This window comes from Leucopleurus acutus (genome assembly GCF_964270905.1).
Source record: "Leucopleurus acutus genome assembly, chromosome: 5".
NCBI lineage: Eukaryota > Metazoa > Chordata > Mammalia > Artiodactyla > Delphinidae > Leucopleurus > Leucopleurus acutus.
In genome coordinates, this window is record NC_139147.1 from 36,314,547 (window position 1) to 36,333,137 (window position 18,591).

Sequence of the window (18,591 nt, forward strand, 5' to 3'; positions counted from 1 at the left end):
TTAACAAATTGAAGATAAAAACCATATGGTCATCTCAATAGATACAGAAAAAAGCTTTGACAAAATTCAACAACCATTTATGATAAAAACTCTCCAGAAAGTGGGCATAGAGGGAACCTACCTCAACATAATAAAGGCCATATATGGCAAACCCACAGCAAACATCATTCTCAATGGTGAAGAACTGAAAGCATTTCCTCTAAGATCAGGAACGAGATAAGAATGTCCACTCTCACCACTATTATTCAACATAGTTTTGGAAGTCTTAGACATGACAATCAGAGAAGAAAAAGAAATACAAGGATTACAAATTGGAAAAGAAGAATTTAAAATGTCACTGTTTGCAGATGATGTGATACTATACATAGAGAATCTTAAAAATGCCACCAGAAAACTACTAGAGCTAATCAATGAATTTGGTAAAGTTGTAGGATACTAAATTAATGGACAGAAATCTCTTGCATTCTTATACACTAATGATGAAAAACCTGAAAGAGAAATTATGGAAACACTCCCATTTACCACTGCAACAAAAAGAATAAAATACCTAGGAATAAACCTACCTAGGAAGACAAAAGGCCTGTATGCCAAAAACTGTAAGACACTGATGAAAGAAATTAAAGATGATACAAACAGATGGAGAGATATACCATGTTCTTGGATTGGAAGAATCAATATTGTGAAAATGACTATAATACTGAAACAATCTACAGATTCAATGCAATCCCTATCAAATTACCAATGGCATTTTTTTTTCGGTATGTGGGCCTCTCACTGTTGTGGCCTCTTCCATTGCAGAGCACAGGCTCTGGACATGGAGACTTAGTGACCATGGCTCATGGGCCTAGCCACTCCATGGCATGTGGGATATTCCTGGACCAGGGCATGAACCCATGTTCCCTGCATCGGCAGGTGAACTCTCAACCACTGCACCACCAGGGAAGCCCCACTAATGGCATTTTTTACAGAAGTAGAACAAAAACTCTTAACAGTTGTATTGAGACACAAAAGATCCTGAATAGCCAAAGCAGTCTTGAGGAAAAAAAAACGGAGCTTGTAGAATCAGACAACCTGACTTCAGACTATACTACAAAGTTACAGTAATCAGGACAATATGGTACTGGAACAAAAGCAGAAATATAGATCAATGGAACAAGATAGAAAGCCCAGAGATACACCCACACACCTATGGTCAAATAATCTATGACAAAGGAGGCAAAGATATACAATGGAGAATAGACAGTCTCTTCAATAAGTAGTGCTGGGAAAACTGGACAGCTACATGTAAAAGAATGAAATTAGAACAGTCCCTAACACCATACACAAAAATAAACTTAAAATGGATTCAAGACCTAAATGTAAGACCAGACACTATAAAACTCTTAGAGGAAAACATAGGAAGATCACTTTTTGACATAAATCACAGCAAGGTCTTTTTTGATTCACCTCCTAGAGTAATGGAAATAAAAACAAAAATAAACAAATGAGACCTAATGAATCTTCAAAGCTTTTGCACAGCAAAGGAAACCATAAACAAGACTAAAAGACAACCCTCAGAATGGGAGAAAATATTTGCAAATGAATCAACAGACAAAGGATTAATCTCCAAAATATATAAACAGCTCATGCAGCTCAATAGTAAAGAAAGAAACAACTCAATCCAAAAATGGGCAGAAGACCTAAATAGACATTTCTCCAAAGAAGACATACAGATGGCCAAGAAGCACATGAAAAACTGTTCAACATCACTAATTATTAGAGAAATGCAAATCAAAACTACTATGAGGTATCACTTCACACCAGTTAAAATGGGCATCATCAGAAAATCTCCAAACAACAAATGCTGGAGAGGGTGTGGAGAAAAGGGAACCCTCTTGCACTGTTGGTGGGAATGTAAATTGATACAGCCACTGTGGAGAACACTATGGAGGTTCCTTAAAAACTAAAAATAGAATTACCATATGATCCAGCAATCCCACTACTGGGCATATACCCAGAGAAAACCACAAAAAAGATACATGCACTCCAATGTTCATTGCAGCACTATTTACAATAGCCATGTCATGGAAGCAATCTAAATACCCATCGACAGACACATGGATAAAGAAGATGTGGTACATATATACAATGGAATATTACTCAGCCCTAAAAAGGAATGAAATTGAGTCATTTGTTGAGACGTGGATGGACCTAGAGACTCTCATAGAGAGTGAAGTAAGTCTGAAAGAGAAAAACAAATATCGTATATTAACACATGTATGTGGAACCTAGAGTAATGGTACAGATGAACAGGTTTGCAGGATGGAAGTTGAGACACAGATGTAGAGAACAAACATATGGACACTAAGGAGGGAAAATCGTGTTGGGGTGGGGATGGTGGTGTGATGAATTGGGTGATTGCGATTGACATGTATACAATGATGTGTGTAAAATTGATGACTAATAAGAACTTGCAGTGTAAAAAAACAAACAAAGCAATTAATACTAAACTTTATTTGGGTTATATGTATGGAAATATGTTAATATAAATGTTTCAGACACATGAAATTTCTAAAAATCTTATATGTTCTGGTATAATGTTATAAGTCATAATTCTAGTTATTACTTTAAAATGTATATCTCAGAAATAACTAAATTTCCTTGTCAATTGCATTATTATGAACTTTCATCAAATCTTTAACCATGGTCATTTTTAAGTCTTTTGTCATTTACAAACAGTTCTGGGTGTATTCTGATGCTTTTGCAAAAATGTTCCTATAAAAGGGTTTCATCTTCAAGGAATTCATGGAAAAGACTCTGACAAGTACAGGTTTCTGGTAACTGACTATACTGCTGAACTGAATGTATAAGCATTTTCAGAACTCTAATGGAAAACTGTTGAATTCTTAAAAGTGCTAACAAAAGATCAAGATGAAAAAAAATTAATTACATGGGACTGAGAGAAATGATGAGGATGATTATAATTTTTGTGACTTTCTGTTTTAATTAAAAAAAAATCCCACAAGGACTCAGAGGCAAAAAATACACAAATCAATTTTCACTGCAAAGTAAAGGGGCTGTTACAGTGGAGGATTACTGGACTGAATGTCAATATTATGACATAGTATGAGTGTGTTTTGTGTTTGGTAATTACAATCATTGTTGATTTTGTTGTGATCATCCATTTACAATGCTTGGTGTCAGTTTATTTATCTCTTGTAAAAATAAAATACAGTGTGTGTGTGTGGAAATAAAAAAAAAGATGACATAAACAGATGGAGAAATATACCATGTTCTTGGATTAGAAGAATCAATATTGTGAAAATGACTATACTATCTAAAGCAATCTACAGATTCAATGCAAATAGAACAACCAATGGTATTCTTCACAGAATTAGAACAAATTTTTTACTATTCATGTGGAAACACAAAAGACCCTGAATAGCAAAAGCAATCTTGAGAAATAAAAACGGAATTGGAGGAATCAGGCTCCCTGACTTCATACTATACCACAAAGCTACAATAATCAAGACAGTATGGTACTGACACAAAAACAGAAATATAGACCAATGGTATAGGATGTAATGCCCAGAGATAAACCCACGCACATATGGTCACCTAATTTATGACAAAGGAGGCAAGAACATACAATGGAGAAAAGGCAGTCTCTTCAATAAGTGGTGCAGGGAAAACTGGACAGCTACATGTAAAAGAATGAAACTAGAACTCTACCTAACATCATACACAAAAATAAACTCAAAATGGATTAAAGACCTAAATGTAAGACCAGACACTATAAAACTCTTAGAGGAAAACATAGGACAAGCACTCTTTGACATAACCCAGAGCAAGATCCTTTTTGACCTGTCTCCTAGAGTAATGGAAATAAAAACAAAAATAAACAAATGGGACTTAATTAAACTTAAAAGCTTTTGCACAACAAAGGAAACCATAAAAAAGACAAAAAGACAACCTTCAGAATGGGAGAAAATATTTGCAAATGAAACAACAGACAAAGGATTTAATCTCCAAATTATACAAAGAGCTCATGGACTTCAGTATCAAAAACAGCAAACAAGTTAAAAAATGGGCAGAAGACCTAAATAAACATTTCACCAAGGAACACATACAGAGGGCCAAGAGGCACAGGAAAATATGCTTAATATTACTAATTATTAGAGAAGTGCAAATCAAAACTACAATGAGTTATCACCTCATTCCAGTCAGAATGGCCATTATCAAAATATCTAGAAACCATAAATGCTGGAAAGGGTGTGGTGAAAAGGGAATTCTCCTGCACTGTTGGTGGGAATGTAAATTGATACAACCACTATGGGAAAAAGTAAGGAAGTTCCTTAAAATATGAAAAATAAAACTACCATATGACCCAGCAATCCCACTACCATATGACCCAGCATATACCCTGAGAAAACCATAACTCAAAAATAGACGTGCCACAATGTTCATTGCAGCAGTATTTACAATAGCTAGGATATGGAACCAACCTAAATGTCCATCGAGAGATGAATGGATAAAGAAGATGTGGCACATATATACAATGCAATATTACTCAGCCACAAAAAGAAATGAAATTGAATTATTTGTAGTGAGGTGGATGGACCTAGAGTCTGTCATACAGAGTGAAGTAAGTCAGAAAGAGAAAAACAAATACCGTATGCTAACACATATATAAGGAATCTAAAAAAAAAAAAAATCGTTCTGATGAACCTAGGCCAGAGCAGGAATAAAGATGTAGACATAGAGAATGGACTTGAGGACATGTGGTGGGAATGGGAAGCTGGGGCGAAGTGAGAGCGACAACATATATACACTACTGAATGTAAAATAGCTAGTGGGAAGCAGCAGCATAGCACAGAGAGATCACCTCAGTGCTTTGCGATAACCTACAGAGGTGGGATAGGGAGGTTGGGAGGGAGGCTCAAGAGGGAGAGGATATGGGGACATATGTATGCATATGGCTGATTCATTTTAGTGTACAACAGAAAGTAACAAAGTATTGTGAAGCAATTATACTCCTGTAGAGATCTATTTAAAGGAAAAAAAAAAAAAGTACACAGGGACAATGAAAACACCATGATCCAAAACCTATGGGATGCAGCAAAAGCAGTTCTAAGAAGGAACTTTATAGCAATACAATCTCACCTCAGGGAACAAGAAAAATATCAAATAAACAACCTAACCATATACCTAAAACAAGTAGAGAAAGAAGAACAAACAAAACCCAAAGTTAGTAGAAGGAAGGAAATCATAAAGATCAGAGCAGAAATAAAAGAAATAGACATGAAGAAAACAATAGTAAAGATGAATGAAACTAAAGCTGGTTCTTTGAGAAGATAAAAAAATATATATATTTTAGCCAGACTCATTGAGTAAAAAAGGGAGAGGGCTCAAATCAATAAAATTAAAAATGAAAAATGAGAAGTTACAATGGACACCACAGAAATACAAAGGATCATAAGAGACTACTACAAGCAAATATATGCCAATAAAATAGATAAGCTAGAAGAAATGGGCAAATTATTAGAAATGCAAGGATTCTTCAATATTCACAAATCAATCAGTATGATACTCCACATTAACAAACCAAAGAATAAAAAACATGTGATCATCTCAATAGATGCAGAAAAGGCTTTTGACAAAATTCAACATCGATTTATGTTAAAAACTATCCAGAAAGTGGGCACAGAGGGAACCTACTTCAATATAATAAAGGCCATATATGACAAAGCCACAGCAAACATCATTATCAATGGTGAAAAACTGAAAGCATTTCCTCTAAGATCAGGAACAAGACAAGGATGTCCACTCTTGCCACTATTGTTCAACATAGTTTTGGAAGTTTTAGCCACAGCAATAAGAGAAGTAAAAGAAATAAAAGGAATCCAAATAGGAAAAGAAGAAGTAAAACAGTCACTGTTTGCAGATGACAAACCGTCATCTTTACATCAAAAGTTACTATACTTCAAAAATTCTGAAGATGTTACCAGAAAACTACTAGAGTTCATCAATGAATTTTTTAAAGATGCAGGATACAAAATTAATACACAGAAATATCTTGCATTTCTATACATTAACAATGAAAGATCAAAAAGAGAAATTAAGGAAACAATCCTATTTACCATTGAAACAAAAAGAATAAAATACCTAGGAATAAACCTACCTAAGGAGACAAAAGACCTATACTCAGAAAAATATAAGATACTCATGAAATAAATCAGATATGACACAGAGAGATATACATTTTCTTGGATTGGAAGAATCAATATTGCCAAAATGACTATATTACCCAAAGCAATATACAGATTCAATACAATCCCTATCAAATTACAAATAGTACTTTTCATAGAATTAAAACAATTTTTTTTAAATTTTTATGGAAACACAGAATCCCTGAAGAGAAAATGCAATCCTGAGAAAGAAAAAAGGAACTAGAGGAATCAGGCTCCCTGACTTCAGACTTTACTACAAAGCTACAGTAATCAAAACAGCATGGTACTGGCACAAAAACAGAAATATAGATAAAAGGAAGAGTATAGAAAGTCCAGAGATAAACCCATGCACCTATGGCCACCTAATCTATGACAAAGGAGGCAAGAATATACAATGGAGAAAAGGCAGTCTCTTCAATAAGTGGTGCTGGGAAGACTAGACAGCTACATGTAAGAGAATAAAATTAGAACACTCCCTAACACCATACACAAAAATAAAGTCAAAATGGACTAAAGATCTAAATGTAAGGCTAGACACTATAAAACTCTTAGAGGAAAACATAGGCAGAACACTCTCTGACATAAATTGCAACAATACCATTTTTGGTCCACCTCCTAGAGTTATGAAAATAAAAACAGAAATAAACAAATGGGACCTAATTAAACTTAAAAGCTTTTGAAAAACAAAGAAACCATAAACAAAATTAAAACACAACCCACATAATGGGAGAAAATATTTGCAAACAAACCAACTGGCAAGGGATTAATCTACAAAATATACAAACAGCTCAAGCAACTTAATATCAAAAAACAAACAACACAATAAAAATGGGCAGAAGATCTAAATAGACATTTCTCCAAAGTAGACATATAGATGGGCAAGAAGCACATGAAAAGATGCTCAATATCACCAATTATCAGAGAAATAAAAATCAAAAGTACAATGAGGTATCAATTCACACTGGTCACAATGGCCATCATCAAACAACCTACAAACAATAAATGCTGGAGAGAGTGTGGAGAAAAGGGAACCACCCTACACTGTTGGTGGGAATGTAAATTGGTATAACCACTATGGAGAATAGTATGGAGGTTCCTAAAAAAACTAAAAATAAAGCTATGATATGACCCAGCAATTCCACTCCTGGCATATATCTGGAGAAAACCATAATTATAAAAGATACATCCACTGCAATGTTCATTGTAACACTATTTATTGTAGAGAGGACATGGAAGCAACCTAAATGTCCATTGACAGAGGAATGGATAAAGAAGTGGTACATTATACAATGGAACATTACTGAGCCATAAAAAAGAACGAAATTATGTCATTTGCAGCAACAGGGATAGACCTGGAGATTGTCATACTGAGTGAAGTAAGTCAGACAGAGAAAGACATATATCATATGATATTGCTTATATGTGGAATCTTAAAAAAAATGGTCCAAATAAACTTATTTCCAAAACAGAAATAGAGTCACAGATGTAAAAAATAAACTTATGGTTACCAGGGGAGAAAGGAGGGGGAGAGGGAAAAATTGGGAGATTAGGATTGACATATACACACTACTATATATAAAATAGATAACTAATAAGGACCTACTGTATAGCACAGGGAACTCTACTCAATACTCTGTAATGGCCTATATGGGAAAAAAATCTAAAAAAGAGTGGATACATGTATATGTATAACTGATTCACTTTGTTGAACATCAGAAATTAACACAAAATTGTAAAGCAACTATAATAAAAATTTTTAAAAAATGACTGCATTCACATTCACTCAGTGTGCTGCTTGAGAATTCTAAAATTATGACTATATGACCAAAATTACTATTTAAAAAAATCCAAATTAAAAACTTTTATTGGAGTTTCTTAATTTGCTCTGATTTGTAAAGCATTTTAAATTGTGAATAAGAAGTGTTATATAAATACAAATGATTGATTGAGAGATAGGTTACAGATTAGTGAACAAGAAGTCAACAGTTATTAACAGAAATTATGTTAGAAACAAAAACTCTTCCTAGAGAATGGTAAAAAACTAAATATCTCAAACACCTCTAAAACAAAAATTCAGTTACTAAAACGCCCACCAAAATTGTATATATTTAAAAACAATAACAACAAATACATTTTTAAACAGACAATTCAAATTACAGAAAATTTAATGGATATTCAACTTAAATATCTTGTATTGAATATAAAATCACAGGGCAACAAACATATTGAACTTTGTTACCTTGCTATTTACCAGCAGAATTATAACTTAAACCTGGTCATTCCAGTTTCCAATTCAATACTTTCTGGACAAAATATATTTGAATTTAGATAGAATAAGAGATAAAACAATTAAAATTCTAATTTTAATGTATTTTTAAAAACACACAATATCATCAATGACATTATGAAAAGGGACTGTTATTTTTTTTTCTTTAAAAAAATGTGGTTCAATGAAATGTTCTGTGATATGTCTCTCCTTCTCTCTCTCCCTCCATCCCTCCCTCTCTCTCTCTCCCTCTCCACCAGACTTTTATTAGATGGAAATTAATACCTGAAAAACAAAAGTCTTTGAAATGTTGATATTAAACATTTTCATTAAAACAGGGGTGGGGAGTAAATTACATTTTCACTGAAGTCTTCTAAGATCAGAACATTTAAATGTTTGCAATGGGTTGATAATCTTAAAAATCAAAAAACAAAAAAAACTCCACTTAGTCTAAATTCTAATGGAAATATATCTAATGTGATTATGTTCACAGTATTTAAAAATAATAGAAGTATGTTTTTCTCCTGATTAGCTTCTTGTATATATGTTGGCTAAGCCAGACTAGATTAAAATGGGTTCTCTTTAGGACAAAATATTTACTAATGCAAAGGGTCACTTTAGGCTTCACTAAAATAATAATTTAGTATTTGGGATGTTTGTGTGCATGTACAAAACATTCACCATTGTGCTTCTACTCTACAGTGGGGACTAGTCCAGATTTTTCTCAGCAAAAGGATTCTTGTTCACTGAGCCCCCCTTCATTGCCTGTTTATTTCTACCAATGTTGTCATTTTTCAAAGGTTTAAAAATGCTGAATTATGAAATCAGTAGAATATTTGTTTCAACTGGTTTTGGACAAATTACCACTCTTTTAAGAAATTAGACTGGCTCAGCATGGTTTTCATGTCACTTCCCTAAATCAAGCATGTTACATTAGATTAAGAAATGCATATTAGAAGTATGTCACTAAAGCCCTCAACTTCTCTACTGAAGTTCAACTGCAATTACATTTTAACATTTTTTTCTACTGTATTATTATATACATTATGATACAGTAAGCTTTCTTTATTACCCTAATGTTTTTCCTTCCCATGCAGTTAAAAAGTGTGTGGCAGCAGAGAAGTTCATGATATCTGAAGGACAACATGACGAAGCAGCATTCCAACACCAGACTCAACAAAGTGTAGCAAAAGGAGAGAGATAAAAACCTAAGTGAGAAAGTGAAATAGGCTTCTATTGAAGTATGTTAGATTGCAGAGTGGGATCCCATGGGAAGTAGCAGAAGCTCTTTTACTGGAATCATTTAAAAGCTTTCCTAGACAGAATATTTAAGCATATATTTCCTGGAACAATCTCATATTGGAACAGAGAGAGATAAGATGACCTAGAAGTCTTTACTTTCTCTAGCTTCTAATACTTTATGATTCTGTACATATCAAAAGTATATTAAAGTCTGAGGTGCAGTTTTAGACAGATTAAATTGTTTGTATAGTTTTATAGTTGTGTACAGAAATGTCAGGTAGTGGTCTATAGGCAGAAATACTGCAGAAGAGCACCCTGAAATTTACAAATGGATTATGTTAATGTACCAATGTAAGTTTCTGCTGAACTTAACCACCTTTTATATTCATGCAGGATAATGTGGTCCTCTAAAAACGAGGTACTGAAATTTATATTGTGTTCTGTGTGCAGTGTACTGAACCTATGAAATATGGTGATAAAATTTTTGTTGAAAATCTAGTTTATAAAATAAAAGGAAACTAAACTCTGGTTATTCTTACTGACACATGTCTTCTAAAAATTAAAAATGTTTTTGAATATATTTTAAAAATATAAGTGAATATATGAAAAATTCAAAATTATTTATACTTTTCAAAACTAATATTATAACAATTTAATTTTAAATGTAGTCAACTCTAAAAATAGTCTGAAACCTTGCATGTCTACTTCAAACTATCATAAATATGTACTTACTCTGCTATGGAAAATGTACTTACTGGGCAAAAATATTCTTTGAGCTTGTTCTTAGATGCATCATTGTATGATTACAACTTGACAAATCTAAAAAAAAAAAAAGATGATTTGAGTAAAAAGCTTACCTAAAATACAGAATGAAATTCCTTTTAAGTAGTACATTTTAGGCAGAAGTATTTATTTATTTATTTTTTGTGGTACATGGGCCTCTCACTGCTGTGGCCTCTCCCGTTGTGGAGCACAGGCTCCAGACACGCAGGCTCAGCAGCCATGGCTCACGCACCTAGCCACTCCACGGCATGTGGAATCTTCCCGGACCGGGGCACGAACCCGTGTTCCCTGCATCGGCAGGTGGACTCTCAACCACTGTGCCACCAGGGAAGCCCACGATTCTAAAAGAGGTAGTGTTGAAGTTTCATGATGGGTTCAAAGAAATCCATGATGCTATTCTCCCTATATTTATGTATGCTTAGAACACTTTCATATTTTTTAAAGTAATATCTGATCATCATAAGAAAGTTGTTAACTGTATAAAGAAAAAAATCACTCATAATCAATTACTTGAAGCTTTTCTATTCATTTACAGTGTTTATTGCAGTTGTTTTTCTACATTTTTACTATTATTGATGCTCAGATTAATATGGCACCAGTACAGATTTTCCTTCTTTTGTACTATGAATGATAATATAGGAAAGTACAAAAAATATGCATTTATTTTCTTCATGGATTTTTTTTTCCTTTCTGGAGATTCTATTTAAGAGGCATTTACACAGACAGTTTGTCTTTATGTTGTCTTTCTTGGGTTTTATCAATAGTTGTGTTTATCAGTTGTAAAATGATATTTATGCATATTCAATAACATATTAATACATACAAATTTCAGGCTGTATAAATCATTTAACAAACTTTCTATGATTGCTCCTAAACCTACTTCACACAAACAAATTTTGGGTGCTAGGTGTATAGTCAGTGACACTGGATCAATATTGTAAAATCTCATGGGGAAAAAAGGTTTATTATTTTATACACATACTCAAAAATTTTAGGCCTTGAATTTGTAGAGGGTGATTGTCAATGTATACAACAGCTGCCTGAAACATTATTGTTGGTCATTTCAGTTACTCTTCAAGGGGTTCTGAATAGCATTTCTGCTTAAATATCTACCTCTTCCACCTTAAAAGAAAATCCCTGCCATTAAGAACTCCTCACAATTAAGGTTACAGTCACCTATCAATTGTTTTTCCTTTTGAAGTTAAGGTAGATACTGCAAAATAAAATAAACATGCTATAGATTAAGTTTATAGGGTCATCAGAAAACTTTTCTAACCAAAATCCAAGAGAGTTACCATTAATTACATTTAATTCTGCATGTATTACAGAAGAAAATGCTCCAGTGAACTTTGGTAAGCCAATGACACACTCAGTAAGACTTTTCTAACATTTACTGAGGTCTACTATGGGACTCAAATTTCTTAAGTGTTTTTGAAATTGAAATGTAAACTAATGGCTGATATTCTTAATATTCCTAATATGTTAAACAAGTATTTATGAGCAAGTTTAAATACATATATGGATATATTTTTATCTTAATGTTCATTAAGAATAAAGACAATAAAGCTTAATGGGAAATATTAAAATAGGTGTGAAATATAATACTAATTGAGAATAAGTCACAAATTTGTATAGAGGGAGCATAAGGAGAGAAAACACATACTTATACAATTCAGAAAAGCACTTTCTAAAGAGAGGAGATAAATTTGCTTAGGTCACTTATTTTCAAAGCTAATCAACTGCACAGTTGGAAAAGTGGCCCACATAATATTTCTAATTCTCTTTCAGTTCCTTAGGGGAAGAAAAGTAAAATCTTGATGTTCTCATACCCCTTGTAATGATCTACCTGTGGGACAAAATACTGTCTATAAATAATTTTAGTAACTTATCAAGTTCACTGAAAATGGTGACATATGGACATTGAATTTAACATGATATTAAAGAAGTATAACAAATTATTTCTAGAAAAGATAGAAGAACAGGAAAGTTTATCTTCTGTGAGGCTGGAGAAGAAAATATTACGTTTCTTCATAGTTAGGGCTTTCTGAGTTAATTTTACTAAAACTAAATTTTATTTACTAAAATAAAAGCCTAAAATTTAAATTATGACTAATTAGCCAGTGAGATAAATATCCCTGGAGTTTTATGTTTACATTTCAAGAGTAAATAAATCACCCCTTCTGTGGGTATACCCCCAGATAAAAAATCTGCAGATACTAGTATCATCTTTCCCCTGAAAAATTTTACTTTCCAAAAGACTAGGGTAAGAACATAAGATCTTTCCCATTATATTTCTGAGGAGACTCGGAGTGGGAAGGGAGACTCTTTCCTATATAAATATCCACATTTACTTTTTTTGGATTTCTCCTTTTCATTAGACTACATTATATATAAAATTACATCTTCTGGTTCTTCTTGTTTTACCCCAGGGTGAAATACTGGGGCAAAGGCAAAGACACACTTGTTATTTGCTATACATAAATAGTATTTACTTTGTCTCTCTCCATGCACCTTGTGTTGGCATTCATGACAATATTAATACATATAGATATTAAAAACTGAACATCCATATTGTGGAAATTTACAGGAAACTGGCAAAACAAATACAGTCCTTCTTAAATAGAGTCATTCAATACTACATAGGAATTCAATAATAGTTTAAGGATCCAGGAAGATAAAAAAATTAAAACCTTTAGTTTTACATAATTTAGATTTCACAGAATGTTATTTCACGGATGCTTCCTCCAGCTTAACCCAGTGTTAACATCTTGCATAACTATAGAACCAGGGAATAGACATTGATGCAAACCATAGACATTATGCAGATTTCATCAGTTATACCTGCACACGTTTGTACATATAACTTTGCACATAGTTTTGAGTGTGTGTAGCTCTATGCAATCTTATCACAATTGGGACTTCACTTGATAGAGACTTCACCACCAAAATCAAATTACTATTGTCCCTTGATCTCAAGACTCCAACATGTTACCCTTGTAGCACCATATCCTACCCTTCACCATCTCAAACCCCTAATGACCATTAATCTCTTTTTCATCTTTATAATGATGTTATATATATTCACATATATTACATATATACTCACGAATGTTATATAAGTGCAATCATGCAGTATGTATTGTTTTAGATAAGTTTTTTTTTCCCCATTCAGCATGATTTGAGATTCACACAATTTGGGTGTATTAATAGTTTGTTACCTTGTATTGCTGATTAGTGTCCCATGATATGGATGTACCACAGATTGCTTAACAGTTCAGCATTGAAGGACATTTGGGTAGTTTCCAGTTTCTGGCTATTACTAATAAAACTTTTATGAATATTCATTATCAAATTTTAAAATGAAAATAACTTTTAATTTCTCTAGGATATTTTCTCAAGAATGCAATTGCTGGGACATATTGTAAGTCCATTTTATTTTTTAAAATAATTTGCCAAACTATTTTGCTAAGTGGCTCTACACTTCTACATTTCCACCAACAATGTGTCAGTGATCCAGTTTCTCTGCATCCTCACCAGCATTTGGTGGGATCATTAATTTTATATTTAGCCATTCTGGTAGGTGTGTAGTGATATCTCATGGTATTTTTAATTTGCATTTCTAGATGTTGACTTTTTCTCATTTGTTTATTTGTCATCTTTTTATCCTCTGTAGTAAAATTTCTGTTTATGCACTTTAACCATTTTCTAATTATATTGCTGTTGAGGTTTCGGGGTTCTTTTTGTTTTGCTATTTTTTTTGGCAAATGTTTTCTTCCAGTCTATAATTTGCCTTTTCATCCTCTTCACACAATCTTTCACAGAGCAAATTTTTTAATTTGATAAGGTCAAATTTATCCATTTTTTTTAATGTATTGTATTTTTGGTGTCAAGTCTAAGAATTCTTTTCCTAGTCCCAGTTCCCAAATATTTTCCTTTTTTTTCCTATAAGTTTTATAGTTTTGTGTTGTACATCTAAATTCATGATCCATTTGAGTTAAATTCTGAATATAGAGTAAGGTTTAGTTAAGTTTCATCTGTTTGTCTAGGAATGCCCTATTTATCCAGCATCATTTGTTGAAAAAGCTAACCTTCCTCAATTGAATTGCTTTTGCTCCTTTGTCAAAAATTAAATGGGCATATTTATGTGGATATATTTCTGTGTTCTTAAGCTATTTTTTATGAAGATATCTCTATGGCATTATATCACTCAGAAAAAAAAAACAGAAATAAAGGCAGATAATCAACTTGCATTTAAGCTAAGAAAAGAGGACAAACTAGCCTCTCAAAGACTATACTTCCTGTTCTGATTCTATTATTTAGAATTGTTCGATAATTGGGAAATATCACATCAGTACAGTATGACTGACTCAATTAGAATTCATTGTTAATCAAGGAAATAATATCCATATGCATGATCTCAATTTCTGTCTACAAGATGATGGTCTTCAAGACCTGCCACATCTCCGTATGGAGCCAAAACATATATTTCCAATTTTTTCTAAATATTCTTCAATTGAATATCCAGAAAACTCAATATCTTTAAGTTTAAATCTGAATTTATGGGGGTTCCCTGATGGTCCAGTGGTTAAAGACTCTGTGCTTCCAATGCAGGTGTTGTGGATTCGATCCCTGGTGGGGAAACTAAGATCCCACATGCTGCGCGGTGTGGCCAAATAAAAATAAAAATTGAAAAAAGTCTGAATTTATGATTTCCTCAAGGTAAGAATGAGACACTTTCTTTTCACTGTTTACACAATTTTAGTTAATAGCAGTTTTATTTATTCAGGCACCTAAACACATGGTCAAATGTGACTGTATTTTTTTTCCTGATTTTAAAGATCCAGCAGATTACCATATTCTGTCAGCTAAGGATCCCAAATATCACATAAATCATGTATGCTATCTCCATTTTCTAATGCTACTGCATTAATTTGTGTTTTTAATATTTCTTCCTTGGATGTCTATAGTAGTCTTACCTTAGCATTCTAAAACAATGACCATGTCACTATTTCTTAATTCTGATTTCCTCAATGCTTTTGGTCACATTGCCAGAAAGTAAAATCCATAACTAAAATATCTAGCTTCTCTTTCATCATCTGTAAAATGACAGTTAATTTACCAAAGTTTTAATGCCATTCAAAATAAAAAATTAAAAAACATTTGACACAAGCTACTTAGATCAGTGACTGGCATGTAACTGCTTAAGAAATGGTAACTATTTTCATTATCATTAGTAAGTTATACAAAACCCTTGATATTTGAAACCTTGACTACATTTTCAAACTAATATTACTCAAACTTCCATGAGTAGTTTAAACTCACCCTAATGTATTCCAGTAGCCCTGTTAATGACTGAACTCCAACCAATCCTTTGGGATTCTGATCAAACATCATCTGCTTGGTAAACCATTGCCTGTTCTCTCTGGACAGTTAGACATTTTCTCTTCCTTCTCTAAAGTAATATATAATGTGTGTATTAAATTGTTATATATATTTTTCAATATTTTTACAATTTATTTCCTTCCCTAAACTGAGTTTCTAAAGATCTGGTACCTGAGCTATTATTGTACATTTTCTGTGCTTAAATGTCTAGTTAAATTAATGGAAACTTTAGTTATTAAATATATTCAAATAAGAAACATGAGATTAAAATACACATTAAAACACTTGGTTGAAAATTAGAAATAATGACACTTCCAAAATGAGTTAAAATAGTATTTTTTCATAATTTTCTAATATTACCCTCACACTTTCTTAATACATTCTCCTTAGACTAACTAGAATAAGAAAAATTGTGGTTTCAATTTCCCTTGTTTATATACTTACATGAATGACTATATCCTAATAAAGCTGTCTTTTATAGCTTTATTTTCTAAAGAAAAATACTCTAAATATAATCTTCAACTTGTTTTTCTTTTCTTTTGTTAAATCATGGATATACCTACAAATCTGTAGCTAGAGTGATCAGTGATCCAACAATATCTTCTTTTTTTAAAAAGAATTTTTTATTAAAGAATAGCTGATTTACAATATTATATTACTTTCTGGTATACAATAGACTGATGTGATATTTTTATAGATTATACTTCATTTAGAGTTATTACAAAACTGGCTATACTTCATTTAGAGTTATTACAAAACTGGCTATATTTACCTATGCTGTACAATATATCCTACTTGCTTATCTATTTTGTACATAGTAGTTTGTACCTCTTGATCCCATACCCTTACCTTGTCCCTCTCCAGTGATAACCACTAGTTTATTCTCTGTGTCTGTTTCTGTTTTGTTACATACATTCATTTGTTTCACTTTTTAGACTTCATATATAAGTGATAAAGTAGAGAATTGGTCTTTATCTGATATTTCACTAAGCATAATACTCTCTAGGTCCATCCAAGCTTTTGCAAATGAGAGAATCTTTCTTTTTTATGGCTGAGTAATATTGCATTATATATAGATATAGATATAGACATACACACACACACACACACACACACACACACCCCACATCTTCTTTATCCACTCATCTGTTGATGGACATTTGGATGCTTCCATATCTTGGCCTTTGTAAATAATGCTGTGAACATTGGGGTGCATATATATTTTCAAAACAGTGTTTTCATTTTTTTTCCAGTTATATACCCAGGAGTAGAATTGCTAGATCATATGGTAGTGCTATTTTTATTTTATTTATTTATTTATTGTTTTTTTGATGTTTGATCTTATTATTTGTTACTTTAGAACATCTCATTTTTGACTAGACTCAGACTTAGAAGTAGAAGCTCTCAGAGAGGACAGCCTTGACTCTTGGCAGTCTGTTCCTGGCACTTTTCTTTGGCCTCCTTCATTCCCCTGGCCAAAAGTTTAGTATATTCTGTAGCCTTTTCCTTATTTTTCTTAGTTGCTGTTCCTTCAGAGCAATATGCCAATGTTTTTGTTGCAGAACACGTGGAGTAACAAGATGCTGAATCCTGGGTACTTTTGTCCTAGGTTTCTTACCTTGTTTGTTTATGAGCTTTCTCACAAGATACTGGCAGACATCGTCTTCTTTAGAGAGATTGAAAAGCTTGCAGATTCTGCTAGCTCTTTTGGGCCCCAGATAACGAGGCACAGTAGTATCAGTGAGTCCAGGAATATCCTTCTCCCCTTTTTTTATGGTGACCCAGTTGAACACTCAGATTGGCATCCACAATGCAACCCTGTACAGATTTGCACTTTCTTTCTTCAGTCCTCCTTGGTCTGTAACAGGAATGCCCATTACTCAGTAGCAGGCGGACTTGGTCGTGGATCAAGACACCTGCTTCCTGGTGAAACCTTGTTTGTCATTCCCACCACTGATTCAAACCACATAACACTTCCATTCTTCAGCCAGAACATCAGTAGCCACTTCTGTCTCATAAAAGGTACGATGTTTTCATTCATTGTCCACTTCAATGAGTTTCTGACAACCAGTGGCTTGGAAAGAGATATTCACCTTTGTCCTGAAGCAGCTAATGGCCTCCAAATCACCGTGAAGAAGAGTGGTAGTACTATTTTCAGTTTGAGGAACCTCCATACTGTTTTCCATAGCGGCTGCACCAATTTACATTCCCACCAACAATGTACAAGAGTTCCCTTTTCTCTACATCCTAGCCAACATTTATTTGTAGATTTTTGATGATAGCCATTCTGATGTGTGTGAGGTGACATTTCACTGTGGTTTACATTTCTCTGATGATTAATGGTGTTAAGCATGTTTTCATGTGCCTGTTGGCCATCTGTATGTCTTCTTTGGAAAAATGTCTATTCAGGGCTTCTGCTTTATATATATATATATATATATATATATATATATACAGTTCTATGAGCTGTTTATATATTTTGGATATTAACCCCCTATCAGTAATATCATTTGCAAATATTTTATCCCATTAAGAATGTTGTCTTTTCATTTTGTCAATGATTTCTTTTGCTGTGTAAAAGCTTTTAAGTTTAATTAGGTCCCATTTATTTATTTTTGCTGTTATTTCTTTTGATTTAAAAAAACATTGTTATGATTTATATTAATGAGTGTTCTGCCTATGTTCTCTTTTAGGAGTTTTATGGTTTCA

At 32.9% G+C, this 18,591-nt stretch overlaps 1 pseudogene across 1 annotated transcript; it reads right to left on the reverse strand.

Annotated features, from left to right (window-relative positions):
* Nucleotides 1-17,087: 17,087 nt before the first annotated feature.
* On the reverse strand, nt 17,088-18,056 carry LOC309961730 (small ribosomal subunit protein eS6-like; annotated as a pseudogene). The gene has a single exon. The product of its transcript is annotated as a small ribosomal subunit protein eS6-like (transcript).
* Nucleotides 18,057-18,591: the final 535 nt, after the last annotated feature.